General features: G+C 37.7%; 1 pseudogene; it reads left to right on the forward strand.

Moving 5' to 3' along the window:
• Positions 1-10,387: 10,387 nt before the first annotated feature.
• LOC116887829 lies at positions 10,388-27,245 on the forward strand (annotated as a pseudogene).
• Positions 27,246-27,570: the final 325 nt, after the last annotated feature.

Raw genomic sequence — 27,570 nt, forward strand, 5'->3', positions numbered from 1 at the left:
GAAGTTACGGCTGTTGATATGCACATTTATTTTAATCCATATTTACTAGCACATTACTTGAAATTATTTCAACATATCACATAACAGGACAATAAAATTCTTGCGATTGCAAAATTAATAAGTGTAAGTGATATGTGTTTATCAGCTCACCAACACTACAATGGTTTTGGACACTGCAAGAGCTTACACCAAGGAGAATTAATTTTTAATTGTATATTTCTTCTAAAATTTTAGTTCATTGAGGTCTAACATTTTGCCATGAATTTCCATAATATCCTCATGTGTTTCTACAGAAAACAGCCTTCTTGGACTCCAGCAAGAAAACTTCGAAATCCTAAAGTCGTCTGCCGAACTGACATTCCTCACTGGTGTTGAGTCTTCCAGTTCATAAACATGGTGTTGCTCTATCCCCATCATTTGTAAAGGTTCCGCCATTAACATTTTATAATTTTAAGGACACAGATGTTTGGTTTCGTAGAAGACATAACCAAATATTTTCATTAATTAACGTTATGTTTATTTCTGATTTTTTTAATTCTCATGTTTAGTGTTGATCTTTAATCCCGCAACCTTCTAAATTTATCAACCTGTTCATATGAACTTACATGGGTTTTGTGTGTACTCTTATAGATTCTCAGAAATTTCTCTTAAATAGTTCTGTATTATCTGTGAATGCTTATACGGATGCTTTCTGTTCGTTTTACATCAAGTTTTAGAGAAACAATGATTCCATTTCCCAACAAGAGCACATAGGAGATTCAGGAGTAGTGAAGTAAAGAGAGGAAAGTATCAGCCTAGGAATGTCAGTGCCCAGCCTGGCACATCAGAGAATAATCTTAAACTTGCACGCTTCTCCTTTGCTTTTCAGAAATACTACGCCCATCCCAGTCTTTCATCTTTGTAAATTCTATACCTGTCTTTTTTTTTTCAACAAAAGCATGTAGGGTTCATCTTTGAGATGAGTATCATGCTTGTTTAAGCCAGGCATTTGACCTGTAGAAAGTTTTCTGTTGTGATTTTACTTAAAACTTCTGGGTTTTTTTTTTTTTTGTTTTTTTTTTTTTTGTTTTTTTTGTTTGTTTTTTTGAGGCAGCTTTGTATAAATTCGTAAAGCAGTTTTATGAATGGGCATTATCAAGGGTCTGTAAGTTTTCTTATTTATCTGGTAGCCGAATCGCTTCAGGAAACTTTGTAAATGATCCACCAGATTATATTTCTTACAGTATTCTTGGCTACAATAATGAACACAAAAGGGCATGACGTTTTCAGCATAACAACAACTTGTAAGCTCCTTAAATATTGCATCCTTATACCCCACAGGGAGGATGCACTTCTCCATCAGTTAGAAGCTTTCGTCAAAACAAAATGGAGGCCTCATCACACAAATCCAGAGTTGATCAGATGAAGATGCGAGAAGAGGAAGGAACAAGATGATGATAAGGATTCCGGAGGATAGTGATGGAGCAGTCCAGATCCAAGAAGAACACATCTATAATACAACCATGAACAAGGAAGAGGAGGCCACGACCATATAAGCTGCAGAGGTCTGTATAGTGAAACGCATTCTTAGAAATGACAGAAACTATACTCTGTCAACACCTCAACAATGCGGCTGTGCACACAAAACTTAACAAAATGACACCTTAGGTAATACAATACGAACTAGAATTTGAAGGGGTCCGGTATCCTGAAACGAAGAATGCTGAGTGGAGAGTCTTTCCAGAGAGACAATGTCTCATCCTATTGATTATCTAATCATGATGTAATATCCCAAATCTTATACATACAATAAAAGGTGTGTGTGTGTGTGTGTGTGTGTGTGTGTGTGAATTTGAGTAAAATCCATGACTCAAAACTGAACAAGGAAAAGCAGAAGGAATTAAGATAAATGGAAATGATGTAATGGTTTAATTTTAAAAAAGCAAATTAAAATGTGTATGCATGCATGCATGGTATATGTATGTGTCTATGATAAAAGAAGAATCAAATATATATTAATTAGTGAGTTGAAGAGAAATAGATAGAAACGAAGTTATTTCTTAAATCAAACTGAACTACATTTATATATAATGTATTCTGATTACTTCCTTCCATTTTGGTAACCCTACCTTGTCTCACCTCACAATTTTACAGAACCCTTCTTCCTTTAGTAATTCATGTGGGTTTATTTTTGTTTTTGAGGACCCAAAGTGGGTTTAATGGGACATCTGTGTGCCTGCTATCTCAAACCCTGTCTTTTGGAGCTTGAAACTAAGATCATCTCAACTGGATGGTAGACCCTCCAATTCCAGGAACACATACAGGATCAATGATGGTAGTACTTTGAGTACCTCCACTCCATGTTTCTGCCTATTGAAAGATTCTAGCAGGGGCTTAATTGCAGGTATTGAGTTCAAGAATAGTGTAAAAGTCAAAGATCAGAACAGACCGCTATCTAAAAAGTTTTAGTAATATCCACTAGGTGATGCCCAGCTCAAGGAGAGAAGGGCATATAGAGATGTGCTAGAACTGCAGAGAAGAAAGACACAGGAGAAAACAACCTTAAGGACATGTTAGCTATAAATATACAAAGCATGATAGGCAAGTTTAGATCGACCAGTCAGAGCACCTTGTCTGGTGCAAGTCCATAGATTATTCCTAGTCTTCTGTTGTTTAAGTTCCCCACAAAATGGATGAGGGTAGGATGTTCTCGAATTGGACAGGATGAGGGAAGATCAATAAACTAGTTTGCATGCAGGAACCACACTATATATGAACTAACCTGTCAATTCTTCCACAGCCAGTAAGTCCCCAAGAAGATTAGGTAACAGAACACAGAAACCAGGAAAGTATAGTTGTTACCAAAAACCTCCACCATTAAGTTGTGCATGTCAGTTTGTTTTTTTTTTCGAGCTAGACCAAAAACCCAGGCAAGCCGCCACCACTGATGGCTAAATCCCCACCCAGCCTGCCCTTGTTTTTGATCACGGGGTAAGGACGGTACACTTTAATGAGAAAGTTCTCCTACATTAAAGTATATTGAGGTAGCAAGTGAAGTGGTAGAGTTTGTTGAATGCTGCAAATAATTAGGCATGATCCTCTTTTTTTCTCAGCAATAAAGTGGAGGATTCCATTGACGAGTTTTAATAAGAAGCAAGAATGTTAAGACTTGAAACAATCCCGCCATACACCTCTGAATTTCAATTGGCGTTGTTTTTTAGTAAGATATTAAATCCCTCATATTCATGTAAGGGTTATTGGGTCTAGCTTTTTCTCTCACATTTTACATCTATGACTGATTTCAATGCCAGTAATACCTAGCCAAATCACAAAACAAAAGTTTATATTCTGGTACAAGAGACTTAGAAATCAAGTATTAATTCTTCTTTTTAAATATTGCTAGAATTCTGGTGGTGAAGCTGGGTTGGCTTTGAGATCACTTGGTATTTTTATAATTAGTCTTATTTCTTCAATGTTATTGAATGGCTCAAATCCATCTATTTTATCATAGCTTGATGTTGACACTAGGGTTTTTAGAATTGTCTGTTCAAGTTTAAAATTTTAGATTATAATTTTAATAGCACTCTCATGAATATATGATAACATGTGTCCTTTCGTTCTTTTTACTGGATATTTACATCAAATGTTATTCCTTTTCGGTTTCTATGTCCATCCATCCTCTGCCCTTTCTTCATAAGGTGTTCTCCAAACACCTGTTCTGTATTTTCCCAAAGACAGGGTCCAGTACTTAGCAGGACTAAGGGCTTCTTCCACTGAGCCTACTATTCACATGGTCATTGCTACCATGCAAAGTTGGTTTCAGGATCATGGCATTCTTAGAAGTTAATGATTAGTCCCTTGGGAGCCTCATTGTTTGGTATTGGTTAGAGCCCATGTCAGCCCCTCTCATTCTCTTTAATCCTTTCTAATTTCCAACCAGTAACCTACAACAAGATGGAAGTTTCTCCTGCTAGCACTCTCAATTTTATATATTGACATGCTACAGCTGGTGTTTCTCAGAGACAGTTAGACAGCCCCTGGTCAGTGGTGCACTGGTTTAGCTTCACCAATCTTCAGCCTGGGCAGCTGTGTATTTTCAGTGTGTGTGTGTGTGTGTGTGTGTGTGTGTGTGTGTACTTGTGGATATGTGTGTGCTGTATCCCCAGGGTGTAAGGCAGGCACAGAATAGCCATTCCTTCAGTCCCTAAGCCCAACCATTACCTCAATATCCCCATATGAATATTTTTGTTTTAAGAGAACACATCCACACCGGTCATCCTTCTTCTTGAGCTCCTTGTGGCTTGTAGTACGCACCTCGGGGCACTTGAGCTTTAACACATCCACTATCAACAGTGACACTGTGTGTTTCCTTCAAAGATCAGTACTACTCAGGATTTATCATGCACAATGAATTTACTGCGGAACGCCATGAAGTCATTGTTTTACAGCTTACAGTATCTATTGTTAGATGTCTCACATTTTCTGTAGTCCATTCTCTGTTAGATAAGATCTAAGTCTTTCATATATAAATAAGCCCAGTTATAAACATAGTGACATGTGTCTGTTAAAGGTTACATCTTAAGAGATATACATAGCCATCCTCAGTGCAGTGTCTAATTTTCTGATATCCATGACTGATGGATTTGAGTGGTTAAACAGTCTGCAATCCCATCATTGTCAGGAAGAGCGTTTCTCTTTCACCACATCCCTGCTACATCCGGCTGTCACCTGAGTTTTGATCTTAGCTTATCGATTGGTGGAACCAGGGTTGTTTTGATTTTGCATTTCCTGATGATTAATTATGTTGAACATTTCTTTCAGGGCACTTCTCAGCTATTGACATTCTTACCGGCAAATCTCTTTGTTTAGCCTCACACACGCCATCAGAGTATTTGGCTCTGACCAACCCCATTTCCCTGAGTTCTTTTTGGTTATTTTGACAGCCCCTATCAGATGTAGATCACAAAAGACCTTTCGGTGAATCTGTTGGCTTTGCCGCTTTTGTCCCCAATCTAATATGTCCTTGCCCACAGAAAGCTTTTTGCACAGCCTTGATGCATATCCCCATTTGCTCTATTCTTGATCTTAAAGTGCAGCATAAGCCATTATTGTTCAGAAATTCTCTAAAGTCATGTGATTAAGACTCTTCCTTCAATTTTCCTTATTAGTTTGAGCATATTCAGTTTGATGTAAGTTCTGATCCACGAATTAAACTTTGCGACACGGCAATAAGAATGGAATTATACGCCCTTTTACATGCTGACTCCTCCAGTTAAACCAAGCAGCACCATTTTGCTGAAATCGCTATCTTTTTCCATCGACGGTTTTGGCTCCTTTCTTCAAAATCAAGTGACTATAGGTGTGTTCATTTGCCTTTCAATTTGTCACTGATCTACTTTGCTCGTCTTCTGGTATCACAACACCAAGTAGTTTTAATACTATTGTTTCATAATACTGCTTATATCAGGATGGACTCTGGAAATTTTCATTGCCGAGGCGATTCAAGTATCCGGTTTTTTGTCATTCCAAATGAATTTCGCAAATTTCTTTCTTCCTTCTGCTGAAGAATTAGAGGAGCTGGACTAGATTGCATTCAATCTATAGATTGATTTTATTAAATATTATTTTACTGTATTATAAATCCATTAGATCAGCTAGGTTCTTCCATCTTTCAGATTCCTCAAATTTCTTTTCAGAGACTGAAGTTCACGTACAGATCACCATGGTAGCATTCATACTGGAGGATTTTTGTTACCGAGACCATTGTGAAGGGATGTCATTTCACTAATTTCTTTTCTCAGCCATTTATTCTTTATAAGATAACATCATTTTGGTTAATTTTTTATAGGGTCAAAGTCACTTGCTGAAGTTGTTCATCAGCAGAGATCTCTAGTGAAATTCTTGGATCAATTCCGTTTATACCATCATATCATCTGCAACAGTGATATTTTTACTATGTTTAGGTAAGGGCCTTGAATTTGATCTTTCAAGAATTTAACATGAAGAAAATATTCTTGTCACCATCGAGATGATCATGTTATTTTTTTCTTTTTGAGTTATTTATATTGAAGAAGATCCAGAAATATTAAGCATCTCCCCATGCCTGTGACAGATTAAATAAAACGGTCACCTTGCTGAAAGCACTCCATAGATTCAGTACTTAACTTCAAAATTTAACTTGTTGTTCGTAGAAAATTGAAAGATCAATTTGTACTTTTTTTGAAATTGACAAAAAAAAAATTCCCAGAATCATAAATAGAAACTATCTTTCAACAAGATCTTGGGTAATTCATCCCTGACCTCAAGTAGTATTACAGAACAATGGTGATTTAAAAAAAGCGTGGTATTGGTACATTGACAAGCAACTGGGAATAGAATTGAAGATCCACCCAATGAACCTTATTATCACCCATGGTCACTTGATTTTTTCATAAAGGTACTAAAACCATCATTCCAGGAAAGACAGCATTTCTGGGCTAAATGGTGTTAGTTCAACTGGGAGGTAGAAGAATGCAAATTGACGTATTCTAAACCTGTACAAAAGATCAAGTCCATGGATCTAGATTACATAAAATTGGATACATTGAAACATTAGAAGAGAAAGTATGGTTTCAAACACATTGGTGTTAACAGGGGAAATTTTTCCTGGACAGAACACCAATGGCTTATAGCTTCTAAGATCAAAGAATCACAAATGGGACCTTGGCAAAATTGCAAGCTTCTAGGCAGAAGGACACTATCTATAGGAGCCAAAACAGCACCAAACATATTGGGGAAAAAGATCTTTACCAATTCTAAAATCAGACAGAGGCCTAATATCCATAGCATTAAAGAACTAAGTAGATCTAGAGAATCATATATAAACCTTAAAAAAATGGGCCATGAATCTTTCTTAATACTGTTTATTGTGTCCCACAAGGATGAGAAGGAAAAGACCCAGAAGGAGAGTGCTTTGTAATTTTCAAATAGAAACAATTATTTGCACTTTAAAACATAGGACCTCTCACCATAAATTCTACAAATGACAGTAGACACAAATCAACACAGAAAACCAATTGTATTTCTATACATTTATGTTTACAATACAAGAATTTAATATTTGATTTAAAACAAAAATACATAGAAATTGTTGGCCTTAGCAAAATATTTCTAATAAACAATTGCTGGTAGTGTTACAAACTATCTGTTCTACAATGTCATCTCCGGCTCAAGACATACCAATATTAATCATGGTGCAAATCTTATAGAGAAACCAACCACAGTTGATCGATTGCCCACCATAAGATGTAACCTGGCAGTTCAACTTCGTGACTAAAATCTGAGACCAGGGATGGACCTAGGGAACTTCAGTGGTAAACCTTTCACCAATACATTTCTAAAGAAAAAAAAAAAGTAACAAACGACCTTAATAACATTGGGGATATCTATAGATCACCAATATCAAAAGCAAATTCCTTCTTTTTCAAATTAAATGGAACAAATACAGAGACCCCAGGTAAGACATTAAAGGGTGGGGACCAGAACATTGACCTCAACAAAGCATCCATCAAATCCTCACTCAGTGTTCAAGGCTGAACATCCAGAAGATGAGTGAGGAAAGAGATGAAGAGACAGAGGGGATGGAGGGCAACCGAAACAAGGTCCCAGTCAGTACACTGGTATAATCACATGAACCAAGATAGTATGCAGACTAGTATTCGCACGGTTCAGGCTATATTGTGGCTTCCAGCTCAGCTTTCTTCATTAGGATTCCCTGAGGTGAAATGAGTGGGTTTCTGATTCTCGGTTTCTTTCAACTCTCCTTCTCATCACGTTTCAATAATTCATATTAGCTTGTTTATTTGTTACATTTCATTAGCATCCAGAGGTTCATTTTGTTTTTACGTAAAGAAAGAAAAGAGTAGATTCATATAGGGGGAAGGGGAGGACCTGAGAGGAGTAAAGAGAAAGGAAACTGTAATCAGGATATATTATGTGAGAAAAAAACTACATTCAATGAAAACAAAAAAAATCATCCATGGGAATTATAAATCATGTATGAAATTGTAACTACAAATGACACCAGTAAATGGAGAAATATGTAGAGGCAGGAAGTTAAGGAGTTTGAGGCCAGTGTGGGCTACATCAACATCCAAAGCAGTTTTCTGGCCTGGCCAAAGTGTAACCCTTTCTTTGAAAAACAGAAATAAACCTGTGTGTTTTTAAGAAATTAATAAATAATTAAACTGGTGGGTTTTAATGAAATGGCTCCATAGGCTCATAGTAACACCAATTGAAAAATGTAATTCTCATAGGCCTGCAGACCCAAACAATTAAATTGAAAGGAAATGTAGCCTTCAGCAGCAAGTGTGGCCTGGTTAAGGAAGTGTCCAAGCAGTGGGGCTTGAGGTTTAAATGTCGCGCTTGGTGCCCAGTGTCTGTCTCTATTCCTTGTTGAAAGTCTGCATATCCACACACAGGCATTCTGCCCATGTCTGTGCTGTCATAACCATGATGCTCACAGGCATGAAAGCAAGCAACAGACTAAACTCCCTGACCATGTTTGCCTTAGCAAATGCCTTTAGTGGCTGTGGGTCATGATGTCTCTAATTAGTAACATAGGCTAGGCTAGGCCAGGCTAGCTAAAGCAGGGCCAGGCTAGGCGGTGGGGTGGGGGGAGGCAGGCAGGCAGAACAGGTGTGAGGATAGGATAGGAGACAGTTCAGATGGACAAGACAGGATAGGATGGATAAATTGAAAGTGCAAAGACTGCACCACCAAAACAAACTATTTAAAAATGTGGTGTAACAGAGCCAAAGAATTTCTAAACTGAGGAATATTGTAGCTGAAGAACCATCGAAGAAATGTTCACATCCTTAGTCATCATGAAAATGCAATCAAAATGAAACTGGGAGACCTACCTCACAACTGAAGCCAGAATGAACCAAGATCAAAACTCAGGTGACAGCAGATGGCAAGGATGTGAGAAAAGAGGAACACTCCTCCATTTTTTGTGGGATTGTAAGTTGGTAGAACCACTTGAAACTGTCTAAAGTTCAGAAATTAGAAACATAAATATTCAGAGTCTAGCTATACTACCCTAGACATATACCCAAAAGAATTCAACATATACAAGGATACATAAGCTCCACTATGTTCATGGTGCAGCCTCCTCATGCATAATAGCCAGGTTGAAAAAAGAACCCAGACGCCCCAACAGAGGAGTAACAGACAATGTGGTACATTGCAAGTAATGGAGTACTACTAGCTGTTAAAAACAATGACTTCAAGGAAATTCTAGGCAAATGGATGAATCCAGAAAATATCATCCTGAGAGTAAACCAATCACACACACACACACACACACACACACACACACACACACAAACCCATACATGGTATGAACTGACAAGTGATACATCCCAAAAGCCAGGATACCCACAAATTCCAAAAAAAACCATGAAATCAAGAAAGAAGAAAGCACCAAAGTGGATAAGCTTCAGTCCAGACAGGGGATCAAAATACTCCCAGGAGGAAACACGGAGACAAAATGTGGAGCAGAGACTGAAGGAAAGGCCATCCAGAGACTGCCCCACCTGGGGATCCATCCTATATACAGACACTAAACCCAAACACTATTGAGGATGTCAAGAAGTACTTACTGACAGGAGCCTGGTACAGTTGTCTTCTAAAAGGTTCTGCCAGAGCCTGACAAATACAGAGGCTGATGCTCAGAGCCAACCATTGGACTAAGCATTGTAACCACAAGGATGGGGTTAGAGAAAGGACTGAAGGAGCTGAAGGGGTTTGCAATCCCATAGGAAGAACAACAATATCAACCAACCAGACTCCCCAGAGCTCCCAGGGACTAAACCACCAACCAAAGAGTACACATGGAGGGACCCATGGCTCCAGTAGCATATGTCTCCAGCTGTACGAAGCAGAGGATAACTTTGCTGGGCATCAATGGGAGAGGAGGCCCTTGGTCCTGTGAAGGCTTTGATACTTTCAGTGTGAAATGCCAGCATGAGAGATGCCAGAGAGTGAGGGAGCACCCTCACAAAATCAGAGCAGATATGGGACAGGGCGTTTGCCAGGAGAGCACAAGGAAAGCGGACAACATTTGAAATGTAAATAAATGCATAACTCATTAAACTTCTCTATCGTGAATTCCACAGACATTTGCTGCAGGGTTCCTGAGCTGGATAGAAGACAAATACAATAACAAAAATGGCCAAAATAAACCAAAGGAAGAATGTGTTTATTCTAGCTTATCATCTGTCGTGGAAGAAGTCAGAACAGGAGCTAAAAGCAGGAACCTAGAGACAGAAACTGACGCGGATGCCATGGAGAAGTGTCGCTTGTTGTCCTGGTCCTTATGATTTGTTCACCTACATTTTCTATACCACTCAGAACTAACTACCCAGAGATGGCTTTGCCCACAGTGACCTCACTCCCACATCAATCACATCCAGAAAAGGCAACACAGGCTTTCCCACAGGCCAATCTGGTGAATCTTTCTAAAGTGAGACTCTCCTCTCTCTTTTAGCTTGTGCTCAAGCTGACATAAAATCCAGCCAGTAGAACATTTTTCATTGAAATAGACAAAAATTCTACAACACAAACTCATCATTTAGAAATTCTACATATTTTTTCATATTTTATTAATTTTAGTCATTTACATTTCAAATGTTATTCTCCCCTTCCCAGTTTTCCCTCCACTAGCCTCCTATCCCCTTCCCCCCCCCGCCTCTGAGGGTGCTCTCCCACCTATCCACCCACTTCTGTCTCAGCACCCTAGTATTCCCCTACCCTGGGTCATTGCACCTCCACACAACTAAGGGGCTCTCCTCCCAGTGATGCCAGATAAGGCTCCTCTCCTACATATCCAGCTGGAGTCATGGGTCCCCCCATTTGTACTCATTGGTTGGTGGTTTAGTCCCTGGGAGCTCTGGGGGATCTGGTTGATTGATATTGTTGTTCTTCTTTTGGGGTTGCAAACCCCTTTTGTTAGTCCTTGACCTAACTTCTCCATTCGGGTTCCTGTGCTCAGTCTGATGTTTAGCTGCACATATCCTCATCTGTATTAGTCAGATTCTGGCAGAGCCTCTCAGGGGACAGCTACACCAGGCTCCTGTCAGTAACCACTTCTTGGCCATATGGTATTTAACTTCCTGTGCTTGATTTATTTAACTTAATATAATCTCCCAGGTTAACCCATGTAGTCACAGATGAAAGGATTCCCTTCCTTTTAGAGACCGATTGAACAGTATTCTGTTTTTTTATATGTGTATATATTTCATACCTTTAACTTATTTATCTATTGATAAGCTCTTAAGTGACTGTCTTGGCTACTGTGAATGCTCTAGAGAGCATGGCAGTACAATTATCTCTGTAACATACTGATGCCCTTTCTTTTGTGTATATACCTAACGGCTGATGTATGTTTCAGGGGTAACATTGTTAGCCTCTGAGCTTGATACCTGAGTTTAATCCCTGTGATCCACCTGGTCATACAGGTTCCAACTCTTTAATTGAAAGTTGAGTTTTATTTTTGGTCTCTCATATCCTGTGGGATGCACTCCACACACATATATATATGCAAAGCTTAAAGACACAAACACAACAAATGTTTAAAAACAGGTCAAATTGTTTTTAAATAAGAAAAATGTATTCTTAAAGTAAAAGTAGATATACAGCCAGAGGTGAAATTGTGCAATCTTATGGTAGTTTTTATTTGAATTCTTGGGGAACTTTCATACATTTTCCATAATGTAGTAACAATTTATATTTCTATTAATAATGTAGCATTGTGCCTTTTAGTCATATCTTTGCTGTAACTTGTCTTTCATCCTTTTGAGAATAGCTATTATAACTTGAGTAAGTATAACCTCACTCAAATACTCAAGTTATAATAGCTATTCTCAAAAAGATACATTATTCTGGGTTTAATTCAAATTTCTTTGATTATTAGTGATACTGAGCACTGCAGAGATTGAAATATCTGCCTCTGGATACTTCCCCGAAGCTACCCTGTAAGAAAAGTAATTTTCTCTCCTAGAAGATCAATGTCTACATGGAGTATGAGAAGTTAGCACCAACTGCCAGACATTTGGCTAAAATACTCCTGTCCTGTCAACCTTTCATTCCAATGATGCTTCAGGAGTGAGTTCAAGCAAGACCAGCTGAATAACCCAACAGATTCATCCAAGAAAGATAAACAAATGTCATCTTATGCCAAAAATAAAAGAGAGTTCCATTATTTGTTCTGCTGTTTCTTTTATGAGGGAATCCAAGTGAATTAGTTGTCTTTTTCTAAAGTCCATTGGGATTTGGCTCATTAATATCAACCCAGACAGCTTGTCAACAAAGAGTGTGTGTTCTACATATAATTGTTGGTGGTTTTTGCTCTTTTCCCTTAAGGAACAACTGGAAAACATGGATAGCTATTTAGGCTGCTATTGCTACTCACATAATTTTAAACATTCAATAAAACAGCTGCCAGTGTTCCAAACAGCTGCCTGTGTGCAGAGTCTGGAAAAGAGTGTCTATCTTATGCAAAGTGTGTTTAACTGGAGAATTCTTAGAGAACTGTGCTGGGGTGTGTAAGACATGCTTTCAAGACGATGTGCCATAAGCCATTAACAGCTGTTTTAGCTGCAGTGTTTGTTGCACCATGTGAGAGAGGAAGAGAAAGAGTGTCTGGACAGAGGAGGGGCAGCTTCCGTTGAAGTTATACGATTTCTGGATTATATTTGTTTGAAAGATTGTCTTAGTTAACATTTCCGCCCCTAACTTTTTGAAAAAAAGGAGTTCCTGAGGCAAAACATTGTATGGCTGCCAACTGTCTACCATAGGTATCCTTTTTAGATATTTAAGTTTCATGTAATAGTTTTTTTTTAAATCCTAAATCGTTATTTCCCAGTTGAAATGAAGAGAACAATATGCTCTGGTAAACAACCAAAGTCTTCATGGTTTATTCTTTGACACTGTTGTCTTCCCCTATCAGTTATTGTCTTATAGCTAAACACACATACACATGCAGTGACTCAATGCCACTCTTGTTCTTTGAGATGTTGCTGCACATAATTTATAAAGGATAAAGAAATTAAGGATGAAACCATAAGGTGAATTTCTAGAATTTCTTTCTACCTTGATTCCCAGTAATCAAAATCCATCACAAAATTTGCTCATCCAAAGAGCAATTTATATGGAAAACAGAAAAATTAATGGCCTTATCTTTTCCAGAATTATCCTTATTTATTTCTAGAAATTTATCTATAGCCACTCTTTCATAAATCCACAATTTAGGTGTTCCTACTCCCACCTATTTAGCCAATGCATTTATTTTTTGTTTTTTTCTTATGTGGCCTCAAAAGAAAAATGTATCATGAACTGGACCAAGAATTTGGGAAGTAATAGGCGAAATATAAACTTCAGTTTAAGTTCATTTTTATCAACTACAGCATGTCTGTAATTTGGTTTTGCAAACATAACTGACAGTGAAGTATGTAGAGTGGCCTCATTTAAGATTTATTAATATGATCCTTCAAGTTGCCTGCAGCCAAGTACACTTCTCTATGGTCAAATAATTCTCCCATTATGTATTACGATTATGACATTTGTTGCTCCCTGATCCAAAGTTTGTATTTCTTCTCATAATTTATTTGATGATCTGACTTCTTTATTCCATTCACAAACCATCAGAATGTTCTCCATATTTTAATCTGCCATTTTTCAGTTCATATGCATACACTCTAGGTATAGCCACAATTTCCTGGTTACATATAACAATTAAAATCCCATATCATCATTTAAATATGATGCTTTGTAACTATCTCCCTTTTCTCCCCCTACTGTTTATTTTTATTGTTTTTTCATTAACATACAAACATGCCAGAATGTTCCAATCTTAAATGATTCTTTTTCTATTAATATCATCCAAAACTGATTATTTTGTATCATGATAAAAATCTTTGGAAATGAACTTTAAGCAATCATTCTTCCCTCAAGCTATTCCTTGAATATACCACAATGTGGGTGTGGAAAGGAGAAGAGAAAGAGAGAAAAGGGAACGTGCACACACAGAGGAGAAGAGAAGGAGGATCTGGTTTTATATAATTAATTTTATACAAAATTTGGACCATTAGGTCTTCATTTTGCCTAATCCAATGAAAAATTTCCATTTCATACCCCTGGAACAGCCAATACCATTCAGCAAAGTTGGTTATTCCCCATTCCACCTCCACGAAGTGCTGTTTCACTTGGTTTTAAAGTTAGCCTTTCATTTCCCATTGTTGCTTTGGAATCTCCTGCTTTTTTCCCCCCCATGCTTCTATACATTACAATGTTCAAGATTCGTCCTGAACACTTCTTTTGTCTAGCTCCTGTCCTCAGGTGACTTCACTTTTTAAACACAATATAAACATGTTGGTGAATGTTTCAGCTGTGTATTATTTAATAGCTCATTTTTTAGTTCCAATAGAGACCTAAAAAAGCATGATGAAAGTTAAAACTCCCATTTTCTCCCCCTCAAGCTCACTCCTTTTTCAGCACTTCCTATTTTAATAAAATGGGTAATGCTATTTGTATATTAGCTAAAAGTCATAAAATTTTGAAAACCCATACTAATTTCCCATAATGTGTACAACAGCTTTTATCCCCACTAACAGTGAATAAATATTTCTCTTTTTCACATTCTCACCCAAAAAATTCATTGTAACTTTAAAAATCTTAGCCATTGTGACTGGGATAAAAACAAATCTCAAAGTAGTTTTTTAATCTGCATTTTTTGATGATGGATAAGAGGGAGGTCCTTAGCCTTGTGAAGTCTCAATGCCCTCAGCGTATGGGACTGCCAGGGCAGCGCAGGCATGGACCCAGGTTGAGTGGGGGAGCTCCCTTGTAGAAGCAGGGGGAAGGGACGATAGGATAGAAGTTTGCAGAGAAGAAACTAGGAAAGGGATAACATTTGAAATAAATAAATAAAACATCCATTAAAATAAATAAAATGAATTCACAATAATCAAAATATAAAATGCTACGGAAATTTTTGAAGTATCCTCAGTAATTTCTATTTCTTCTTTTTAAGAATTCTTCTTTCCTCCAAACCCCAATTTTTTAACTGATTTATTCCTTTTCTTTGTGTTTAGTGTTTTTAAAAGTATTTTTTTATTGACTGTTTCCGTTAATCTCAACAAACCTTGCCTGTCATATGGATGTCGGTTTCAGATTTTCTCATTATTTAAGCTGTCTTTCACTCAAACTAATGCATTTTTATCCCTTTCATTTTTTAATTCTACCAGGTCCCATTGTCTTAATTCCTGTACTATGGAGGTTTTTCAGAAAGATTTTTCTTGTGCTTATAAAGTTAAAGTTTATTTCTACTTTTCCTCTAACATAATCTGAATATCAAGTCTCATGTTAAAGTCCTTGATCCATTTACCCATGAAGAAGTGGCTGGTTTTTTTGAAGCGTAAGTTGTCCATTTGACCAGTATCATTTATTGAATGATATCTCATCTTCAATGATAATTTTTGCTTTGTCAAAATCAGGGTGACCTATCTTCCTGTATTTATTTCATGTCCTGGATTCTGGCCTCCACTGATTGATGATATTTGTTTTTGTGCAGTTCTATACTGTTTTTATTAGTGTAGCTTTAGAATATTCCTTGAAATAAGAAGAAGACCTTTTAGTATTGTTTTGACTTGTGTGTGTGTGTGTGTGTGTGTGTGTGTGTGTGTGTGTGTTTCTGAATATAATGAAATGTAAACTATTTTTCAATTCATATGAAGAATTGCATTATAATTGTGATGTGATTGACATTTCATTGAATGAGTAGATCGCTTTTTTGTAGGATAGGTATTTTCATAATATTAATCTTATCCTCCCATGAGTAATCCATCTCTGGTGTGCTTCTTCAGTTTTCTTTCTTTAGTGTCTTAAAGTTTTAATTGTATAAACCTTTCACTTCTTTAATTAGATTTATTCCAAGGTTTATTTAAGACTGTAATAAGTGGTATTGTCTCCTAATTTCTTTATCAGTGTGTTAGCCATTAGTACATAGGAAGGACACTTATTTTCATTTGTTAATTCTGAATGCTGCTATTTTGCTGAATGTATTTATTAGCTGACGGAATTTTTTGATGGAGTCTTTGAGTTTTTTTATAGAGAGAATCAGCTTATCTGCAAGTAACAATAACTTAATTATTTCTTTCCTACTTATGTCCCCTTTAACCCCTCTTATTGGTATAAGACTTCAAGCAATATATTGAACAAAGAAGGACTGGACATCCTCATATTGGTCCTGATTTTAGTGTCGTATTTCTCAACCATCCTAATACGGTTCTTCATGTTCTGGTGATGCCCCTAACCATAGAATTATTTTGTAGGTTATTTTGTAATAACTGTAGTTATTAATCATAATATAAATATCTGATTCTGATATGTGACCCCAATGAGTTGAGACCCACTGGTTGAGAACCACTGTTTAAGTGGAGTTGCTTTGCATTTTTCTCCATTTTGCATGATGTTGATTGTAGGCTTGTTGTATAGTTCATTATGCTGAAAAGTGTACTCTGCATCCCTATGTTTTCCAGGACTTTTATCATAAAGGATAAATTCAGAGCTTTGTCAAAAGACTTTTTTCTGTATCAAATAAGTTAATCTTACAGTTTCTGTCATTGAGCCTATTTATATAGTAGATTACATTTTATTGATTTATGCATTTTGAGCTATCAGTGTCTCTCTGGGTTGAAGCTGAGCCAATTATGGTAGAAAATTTTTCTTACATGTTCTTGAATTTGGTTTGCAAATATTTTCCTGAGAAATTTTATATCTATGCTCATCAGTGAGATTGGCTTATAATTTGCCCCTTTTGGAGGTCTTTGACACTTTGGCATCAGAAAGAATTTTGAAGTGTACCTTTTTTTCCCTATTTTATAGAATAATTTGAAGAATATTACTGTTCTACCATGAAAGTCTAGTTGGATTTTGTGCTAAATCCATTTGTCCCTGGGCTTTTTGAAATTGGGAGATTTTATGTTTCTACTTCTATAACATTGGTTGTTGGAGGTTTATTAATATTAAATACTGTGTGATGACTGTTCATAGTTCAAGTTGACTATATCTATAACTAATTAAAATTCAAAACACATAGGCATAGCTGTGAGGACCATTTGCTTAATTTCAAAGTAGGGAGATTGTTTCTAAACCTGATTGTGAGCAAGAAGTCTCACTTTTAATCTGAGCTAGAACTTTTATCAAGCCTATATAAGAACATGAAAGAAGGAAGATTTTGGTTTTTTAAGCCTATTGGTCCATGACTTACTAGCAAGTCCATATCTTCACTAGTTGTTTCTTCAGTATTCCCTTATCCTGAAGACCAGCTGAGGATATATCAGTCTTGTGGACTGAGTCATGACTAGATTCTTCAACTGTGCATTCACAACCAGCTATTTTTGGATTAGTACCCTTTAAGGCATTCTAATAAATCCTTTCTACTGCATACAGAGAGAAAATTTATTCTATACATTTTCGTTTACTCAGAGAATTCTGATAAACCTATACCGCATCTTGACTTAACTTCAGTATGGCATATGAATCTAGAAATCCATCCAGTGCCATATAGGTTTGTCAGAATTCCCATAGTTAAAGAGAAGCAGAATAAAAGAGTTTAGACCACTATCCAGCGTACACCCTGTACTTAGTTGGGGTTTTTACTGCTGTGAACAGACACCATAGCCAAGGCAACTCTTATAAAAGACAACATTTAATTGAGGCTGGTTTACAGCTTCAGAGGTTCAGTCCATTACCATCAAGGCAGGAAAGCATGGCAGCATCCAGGCAGACATGGGGCTGGAGAAGCAGAGAGTTCACATCTTGTTCTGAAAGAAAACAGGGAAGACTATTTTTTAGAATAGCTAGGAGAAGGGTTCAAAGTCCACAGTGACACACTTCCTCCAAGGCTATTCCTAGGCCAAACATATTCAAAATACCTGAGCACACACGAATAATACAAAGGTAAATGCAGTCAAAGAAGATACAAGAATTAAATTAATATAATTAATTTAATTTCATTGAATATGATGCCCTTTCTTTTTAACAAATAAATAAAATTTTTTATTAAATCAGAGTGGCTAACTTTGAAATTGACCAAGGCTAAATTAGCCAGATAAATATTTCTTTTTTTCAAAAGATTTATTTATTTATTTATTTATTTATTTATTTATTTATTTATTTTTTATTAACATTATTTCTTATATACACCTTTGAGGTGTTATTCCCTTTTCCCGGTTTCGAACCAACATCCCTAATCCCTCCCCTCCTTCTTTATGGGTGTTCCCCTCCCATCCTCCCCCCCTTGCCGCCTCCCCCAACAATCTAGTTCACTGGGGGTTCATTTTTAGCAGGACCCAGGGCTTCCCCTTCCACTGGTGCTCTTACTAGGATATTCATTGCTACCTATGAGGTCAGAGTCCAGGGTCAGTCCATGTATAGTCTTTAGGTAGTGGCTTAGTCCCTGAAAGCTCTGGTTGCTTGGCATTGTTGTACATATGGGGTCTCGAGCCCCTTCAAGCTCTTCCAGTTCTTTCTCTGATTCCTTCAACGGGGGTCCTATTCTCAATTCAGTGGTTTGCTGCTGGCATACGCCTCTGTGTTTGCTGTATTCTGGCTGTGTCTCTCGGGAGAGATCTACATCCGGCTCCTGTCGGCCTGCACTTCTTTGCCCTTTCATTTGGACCATACATATTCAGGATTGAGAGTTCATCTTGGTGGATTTTTCCTTTTATGAATATGAAGTGTCCTTCCTCATCTTTTGATAGAATGGCTGGGTCAGCTTGCTTCTTGGACCATTTGATTGGAAAGTTCTTTTCAACCTTTTACTCTGAGAGGTAATGTCTGTCTTTGTCTCGAGATATGTTTCCTATATGCAGCAAAAATGCTGGGTCCTCTTTCTGTATCCAGTCTGTTAGTCTATGTCTTTTTATTTATTGGAGGAATTGGAGTCCAATGACATTAAGAGATGACAAGGAATAATAGTTGTTGTTTCCTGTTATTTTTGTTGTTAGGGTGGAATTATGTTTGTGTGTCTCTTCTTTTTGATTTTGTTGCAAGAAGATTAATTTCTTGCATTTTCTAGTGCAGTTTCCTCCTTGAGTTGGAGTTTTCCATCTATTATCCTTTTGGGCTGGATTTGGCAGACATTTGTAAAATTTGGTTTTGTCTGGAATATCTTTGTTCTCCATCTGTATGTTAATTAGAGAGTTTTGCTGGATATAGGAGCATGGGCTATTGTATTTGTGTTCTCATGGGGTCTGTATGAAATCTGTCAGGATCTTCTGTTTCATAGTCTCTGGCTATAGTCTGGTATAATTCTGATAGGTCTGTGTTTGCCTGTTACTTACCATTTCCCCTACTGCTTTTAATATTCTTTCTTTGTTTTGTGTTTTGCAGTGTGTTTTGACTATTATGTGACAGGAGGAATTTCTTTTCTGGTCCAATCTATTTGAGTTCTATAGGCTTCTTGCATGTTTATGGGCATCTCTATCTTTAGGTTAGGGAAGTTTTCTTCTATAATATTTGAAGATATTTGCTGTCCCTTTTGTTGGGGAGTCTTTGCTCTCTTCTATACCTATTATCCTTAGGTTTTGCTCTTCTCGTGTGTCCTGGATCTCCTGGATGTTTTGGGTTAGGAGCTTTTTCACTTTGCATTTTCTTTTTACTGTTATGTCAATGTTTTTCTTTGGTATCTTCTGCACCTGAGATTCTCTCTTCTATATCTTGTATTCTGCTGGTAGTGCTTGCTCCTTGACTTAGATCTCTCTCTCTCTTAGGTTTTCTATCTCCAGGGTTGTCGCCTTTGATTATTACTTTATTGTTTCTATTTCCATTTTAGATTCTGAATGGCTTTGTTCAATTCCTTCACCTGTTTGTTTGATTTTTGTGTTTCTTGCTTTTAAGGGTTCCACCTATTTTATCTGTTGTTCTGTATTTCTTTAAGGGAGTTATTTATGTCTTTTTCTTAAAGTCCTCTAACATCTTCATGCATTGTGATTTTTAAATCAAATTCTTATCCAGTGTGTTAGGGTATCCAGGGCTTGCTGTGGTGCAGGGAACTGGGTTCTAATGATGCCAAATGGCCTTGGTTTCTGTTGCTTAGGTTCTTGCCCTTGCCTCTCACCATCTGTTTACCTCTGGTGTTGCTGTTTCTGACAGTGGCTTGACCCTCCTGTAAGCCTGTATGTCAGTACTACTGAGAGACCAGCTCTCTCCCTGCGTGATCTGGGTACAGACAGCTGTGCCACAGGGTCAGCTCCAGGGCATGATACAGAAATCAGAAAGATCCTGTCCCAGACTGCTCTTTAATCCCCTGTGTCCTGAGGGCTCTGGGCAGGTCCCTTGGACCAGAAGTCCATGGTCTTACCTGTGCTCAGGTATGTCAGCATTCCTGGAAGACCAGCTTTCCCAGCAGGTACAGGAGCTGTGGCACTGACCAGCTCCAGGCACAGGCAGAAATTGGAAGGATCATGTCCCCGACTCCTCAGTTCCTGTGTCCAGAGGGGCTCCATGAGGCTCCTCTTGAGACAGGAATGTGAGCAGAAAATGGTGGTCTCACCTGTGCCTCCAGTGTGTCAGCACTTCTGAGAAACCAGCTTTCTCCCTGTGGGATTCATGAACAACAGCTGGGGACAGGATCTGCTCCTGGAGCAGGCAGAAATCAGAAGCTCTCCAACCCATCTGTTCTTCTTTCTCCCTTCTTCCCTCTTCTGCTTTTCAAAAACTCTGCCCCACCTTTCTTTTTCATACGCCCTATCATAGGCCTTTGCCTTATTTGGCCTGCCTCACCTGCATATTGACATCAATCCACATTGGGGGCATAGTTAAATATATTTTAGTTCTATAAGCAAAGCTTCTAGGTCATTCTTTACAAAGTTTTATTAGTCTTTTAAGTCAGAGATTACTTTTCCACAGACAAATTGAGAGTTTTTTTTTTTTTTACTCAATTCAAAAACTTACGCCCTGTTTTTACTTCACAATTGAAAACTTAGGCTAACATATATGAACTTTTAGTCTAAAATGCATCCATACAATTTTCCCACAGTGCCCTGATAGTAGATGATAAAATGATTGACATGACCAGAAATTAGTGTGATGTCATTATTTTTTGATTATGTTCATGCATGTATGGCATCTGAAGTTATATGTGACATAGATATGCTATAATTTTTTGAATAAACTGCTCCCTAATTCACAGAATTGAGTTGTATATGTCAGAATTTCATATTGTTTCTCAAAGGTCATTGATTCCCCAATGTTTAATCATCCAAAACCAGATGGACTGTCTCCACTCACAGAGAAATAAACTAAAATTTACTCATAGAATACCTTGTCCTATTTTTAAAAATCATCTTTAAGCTTCCATCAGACTTTATATGGATTCAATATGACTATAAAATGATAAGGATATTTACAAACTATAAACTAGAAATTGCATAATTTAACAAGTTAGTCATTGCTTTTTTGCTCTTTTTAGCATTTAATTTTAAAAAGATATTTTTATATCTTATATTCATATCAATAGTTAATCATAATTATCTTAGACGGGGAGATAATGCTCCTTCCAGAATTTCACAGGACATACATTTAAAGTGCCTAGTGTCAGAGATAGGATACCCCATTTGAGTTATTGGCCAGAGGTGTCCCAACAACTCATAAAACAATATGTGTTGCTGTCATTTTGGATGGCCCATTAGAACTTGATGATAGGACCCATTGTTGAAGAAACTAAACCCTTTGCTCATGGGGATATGGAGAAATCAAGTTGATATTGACCAGGAAGTTTATTTACTATTATCAGATAGATTTTGTAGTGCTGGAGGTGTTATATTGACTATTGGAGGAAATAGTCATCAACAGTCTTACACAGCCATGACCCTATGAGCTACAACAATAACCAGTGTATATTCCCATGGATATATTGACACCAATATTATGAGAATAACCAATCTCTTTCTCATTGGATTTAAGATCCACAGAATAGGATGATATAGATTCCTGGTCCTAGAAATCTGGCCAAGAAACCATGGATAGGGGCTAAATAAGTCCAGCTGGTGAACCTACTACTACTATATACTGACATAGTACAAACTCCCCTCTAAATTCATATCTTGTTACTTATAGATTAGTGCATCTCTCAGATCTTATCAAAAGAAATGTACAATTGGTTTAGGGGTACTGAGAAAGATGTCTTTGTTTTCCTCAGCCAAAATGGGACATACACTTTCTGCAAAAGGCTTGGGGACCATTGTGAGAATAGGATAAAAGAAATGTAAGAAACCAGAGGTGGGAAAGACCACTTAAAAACAAGACTTGGTTTGATCAATCCAATGACCATTCTACCATATATAATGGTAAGGTGCTCACAAGCCCCAACCCCTAACTGAAGATCTATTGCAAATAGATTGCATCTGGAAGGAAAGACTGCTTCTTTAAAGATAAGGCCTTTGGTAGGTTGACTGTGCTCCAGTGGATAGCCCAACACTCATGAATAGAGGGCACACAAATTGGACTCAGTGAGTTACTGAAAAAATAAAATAAAAACAGACACAAGTTTTGAGAGCGGGTAGAAATGTGGAGGATGGCTCTGTGAGGGCTTAGGAGCAGGAAGAATGACAGGGTAAACATAATCAAAATACATTCTATTAAAATATTTTTAAAATTAATTTTATACATATACATATATATATATTTAACATTATCTCATTGGGAATGTAAATTTTAAAATTAATATATTTCTTTTCTGAGTATATGTACTTATTTAAGAGTGTAATAAATCAGGTTTGTTTTATTTTGCTTTAAACAGTAAAACTGTGAATATGATGCTAGAGCTTACTTCTTATGTAGTAACAGTAATTTGTTATAATAGATAGCATTTCAGACTAATGAATTACTTTTCAAGGTTCTTGAGTGATTAAGAATACTGTATACGGCTGGAGTGATTAAGAAAGGTATATCAGGACTGGAGAGATGGCTTAGCAGTTAAGAGCACTGACTTCAGAGGTCCTGAGTTCAATTCCCAGCAACCATATGGTGAATTCCCACATTCTGTAATGGGATCTGATGTTCTCTTCTGGTATGGTTGAAGATAGCTACAGTGTAATCATGTACATAAAATAAAGAACTCTTTTTAAAAGAAAGAGAAAGGTGTATAGATGGTTGTTGTTGAAACATCTTCTAAGTCAGTGATTTATTGTTGTAAAGAGATAGAGATACCATGACCACGACTACTCGTATAGAGGAAAGCACAGAATTGGGACTTGCTTACAGTTTTAGAAATATAGTCCAATGTTATCATGACAAGGGAGCATGGCAGCACACACATATATAGTGCTGGAAAAGTGGTTGAGAGTTCTACATATGGATCTACAGGCATCAGGAGAGAGAGACTATGGGTTTGGAATGTGCTTTTTGAAACTCTCAAAGCCCACTCCCAGTGACACACTTCTTTTTAAAAGGCCAGACCTCTAATCCTTCAGAACAGCCTCTTAAGACTAAAGTATTCAAATCTATGAGCCTGCTGGGGCCACTCTCATTCAAACCACCACATATTTTGTCCATGTCAAATTAGGGGAAGCTGTGAATTAAATATACTTTTACTGAGCATCCAAGTCAATCTTTGTTTGCAGAATAGGAAAACCATCCTTTATAGCCAATACTGCAAAACAGCAATATTTCCTGAAGCCTGGAATTTCAATCTTGGTGGCATATATCCTACCCTTGTTCCATTGTTTCAATTAATTTGGGTGGTTTATTTTTCCATTTGGAGGAAATAAAGGAATCTCAAATGAAATGAGCTTCCTCACACTTTTGCCCTATTATTTTACATTTAGTAATTATAAAAAATCATCATGACAACCCACATTTCAGAAATATAAAGATTCAGGGTTATAAAGAACAACATATCTGCTTTAGTTTACATGGGAGTAAGCAATACAGAACACATTATGCAACCAAATGTATATACAATCCTATCTATGCAAAATTGGCACCTTGTGATCCTGGTTTGTATCATTCTAAGGCTAACACCATATACTCAGCGCATTATTTTTCAAGTTATAGTCACCCCAATTACAATAGCTTCAAAAAGACTTAGAAAGAAAACCAATGATGTGAAAATTTCTTACATTAAAATTATAAAACGTTAGTGAAAATAATTGTTAAACACAGGAATAGAAATTACTTTGTATTTATGAATTGAATAATGTGCCTAAAAGGTCCACATAACTCAAAATGATATATATATTCAATGCCATATATGTAAAAATTTCAATGAAATATTTGTAGAAATAGGAAAGGTCCTGGATATGTGCAGCAAAGCACAAAATACCCAGAAAAAAAGTTAAGCCAATCTTTTTTGTTGTGAGCCCCTAGCCTTTAACGGCTGAGCCATCTCTCAGCCCCAAGCCAATCTTTTAATTATTATTAAATCTTTTTTTTACAGTCCAGTCATTATCCCCTCACAGTCTGCCCTTCCATAGTACCTTTATCCCATTCATCCTCCCTACTTCTCCAAAAGGATGTTCCACCCCCTCCACCAGACCTCCCCTCCCCTGGGCCTCAGGTCTCCTGAGGTTACATCTTCTCTCACAGAGGTCAGACCCAGCAGTCCTCTGCTGTATATGTATTGGGGGCCTCATCTCAACTTGTCTATGGTGCCTGGTTGGTGGCTCAATATCTGAGAGAGATCTTGGGGGTTCAAGGTTAGTTGAGATTGCTGGTCTTCCCTATGGGGTTGCTCTACTCCTCAGCTTCTTATAGACTTTATCAAATTCTTCCAAGGGGTCCCCAGTTTCTGTTCATTGGTTGGGTGTGTGTCCATCTGGACCCTTTCAGGTGCTTGTTGGGGCCTCTCAGAGGACAGTCATGCACGCTCTTGTCTATAAGCACACCATAGTATCGGCAATAGCATCAAGCTTTTGAGGCCTCCAAGCTGGGCTGGTCACTGGACCAACTTTCCTCAGTCTCTTCTCCATTCTTGTCACTGTAGTTCTTTTTAAACAAGAACAATTCTGAGCCAGAGTTTTTGATTATGTGATGGCAACTCCATCTCTCTATTTGATACCCTGTCTTTCACTTGAGGTGAACTCTCCAAATTCACTCTCCCCACTGTTGGCCATTTCTTCCCAAGGTTCCTCCTTTGAGTCCTGAGACTCTCTCAACTCCCAGTCTTTGGTGTGTTCTAGAGCACTCCCCCCCATCTCCTACCTCCTGGGGTTGCCTGTTTACATTCTCTGCTGGCTTCATTCTTATCCCCTCAATTACCTGATCATGTTCCCATTTCCTTCCCTGTCTCCTTACCCACCTAGGTCCCTGCCTCCCTCTGTCCCCTGTGATTGCTTTCTTCTCCCACCCAAGTGGGATTAGAGGTATTCTTATATAAGGTCCTTCTTCTTGTTAATCTTCTTGGGTTCTGTGGATTATATTCTGGGAATTATGTACTTTTTTTGGTTAATATCCCGTTATTAGCGAGTAACATACCATTCATGTCCTTTTTGGGTCTTAATTACACCTCCTCAGGATGAAATTTCTAGTTCCACCCATTTGTCTGCAAAACTCAGGATGTCCTCATTCTTAGTAGCTGAATAGTATTCCATTGTGTAAGTGAACCACATTTTCTGTGCCCAATCTTCAATTGTGGGACATCTTGGCTGTTTCCAGCTTCTGGTTGTCACAATTAAGACTGCTATGAACATAATGGAGAATGTTTTTTAAATGGGTATATATGCTCAAGAGAGGTATAGGTGATCTTCAGGTAGACCTATTTCCAGTTTTCTGTGGAACCTCAAGATTGATTTCCAGAGTGGTTGTGCAAGTTTGCAATCCACCAACAGTCTAGGTGTTCCTCTTTCTCCGGTGATCCATTAACACGTGCCGTCACTGGGAGGTTTTGATCTAGCCAGTCTGATTGGTGTAAGCTGGAATCTCAGGGTTGTTTTGATTTACATTTCTCTGATCACTAAGCAATTTGAACATTTCTTTATGTGCTTCTTGGCCATTCACGATTTCTCTGTGTGAATTCTCTGTTTAGTTCTATACCCCATTTTTCAATTGGGTTATTTGGTTGTTTTGGAGGTTAGTTTCTTGAGTCCTTTAATAATTTTAGATATTAGCATATATCTAAAATTAGCATCATGTATTGGATGTGAGGTTAGTGAAGATTTTTTCCCATTCTCTAGGCTGCCCTTTTGTCCTATTGACACTCCCATTTATTGAAGATGCTTTCTCTTCTCCATTATGTACTTTTGTCTTTCTGTCATAAGTCAAGTGTCCATAAATGTGTGGTTTTGCTTCTGGGTCTTCAGTTCCATTCCATTGATCAACCTGTCTGTCTCTGTACCAATATGATGCCCTTTTTATCCTTACTGCTCTGTAGTATATTTTGAGGTCAGGGATGGTGATTTCCCCAGTTCTTTAATTGTTAAGAATTGTTTTCATTATCCTGAGTATTTTTGTATTTCCATATGAAAGTAAGACTTGCTCTTTCCATGACTTTGAAAATTGGAATGTCTTTGTGCTGGAATTTTGATAGAGCTTGCATTGAAATTTTAGATTGCTTTTGGTAGGATGGCCATTTTTATTATGTTAATTTTACCAATTCATGAGCATGAGAGATCTCTCCATTTTCTGAGATCTTCTTTGATTTCTTTCTTGAAAAACTTAAAAGTTCTTGTCATACAGATCTACTTGTTTGGTTAGAGTTACCTCAAGATATTTTATATTGGCAGTTGCAGCCAGAATTAAAGACCAGGCTGAAGGGGACAGTGGTCAACAGTTAGCGTACCTCCATTGCAATCAAGCCTGATGGGGTCCAGCGGAGGCTTGTGGGAAAGATCATCAAGCAATTTGAACAGAAGGGGAAGGGTTTCGGCCTTGTTGGTTTGAAATTTATGCAGTCTTCAGAGGATCTTCTAAAGGAGCACTACATTGACCTGAATGACGGTCCCTTATTTACTGGCCTGGTGATGTACATACATTCAGGTCCAGTGGTTGCTATGGTCTGGGAGGGACTGAAAGTTGTGAAGACAGGCCAGGTGATGCTTGGAGAGACCAACCCCGCAGACTCTAAGCCTGGGACCATACGAGGAGACTTTTGTATCCAAGTTGGCAGGAACATCATTCATGGCAGCGATTCTGTGGAGAACACGGAGAAGGAGATCAGTTTGTGGTTTCAGCCCAAGGAGTTGGTGGACTACAAGAGCTGTGTGCAGAACTTGATCTATGAGTGACAGGAGAACCCCTGCTTATTTTCTGCCTACTGAGCCTGGATCTCACAGGCAGGGGACCAGCAACTCTAGATATTTCTGGAACTTCTTTGAACTGGAAGAAACCTCTGGGAGCTGTGACTCCCTGTACAGTGTTAAGTGCCACTGGTACATTAAAATGTTTCATCTGTTTAAAAAATGTGATTTATACTATTTGTGACTATTGTGAAAGGTATGGTTTCCCTAATTTCTTTCTCAGCCCAGTTATCATTGGTATAAAGAAAGGCTACTGATCTGTTTGCCTTTATTTTATATCCAATCACTTTGCTAAAGTTCTTTTATCAGCTAT

This window comes from Rattus rattus, chromosome X (assembly GCF_011064425.1).
Source record: "Rattus rattus isolate New Zealand chromosome X, Rrattus_CSIRO_v1, whole genome shotgun sequence".
Classification (NCBI taxonomy): Eukaryota; Metazoa; Chordata; class Mammalia; order Rodentia; family Muridae; genus Rattus; species Rattus rattus.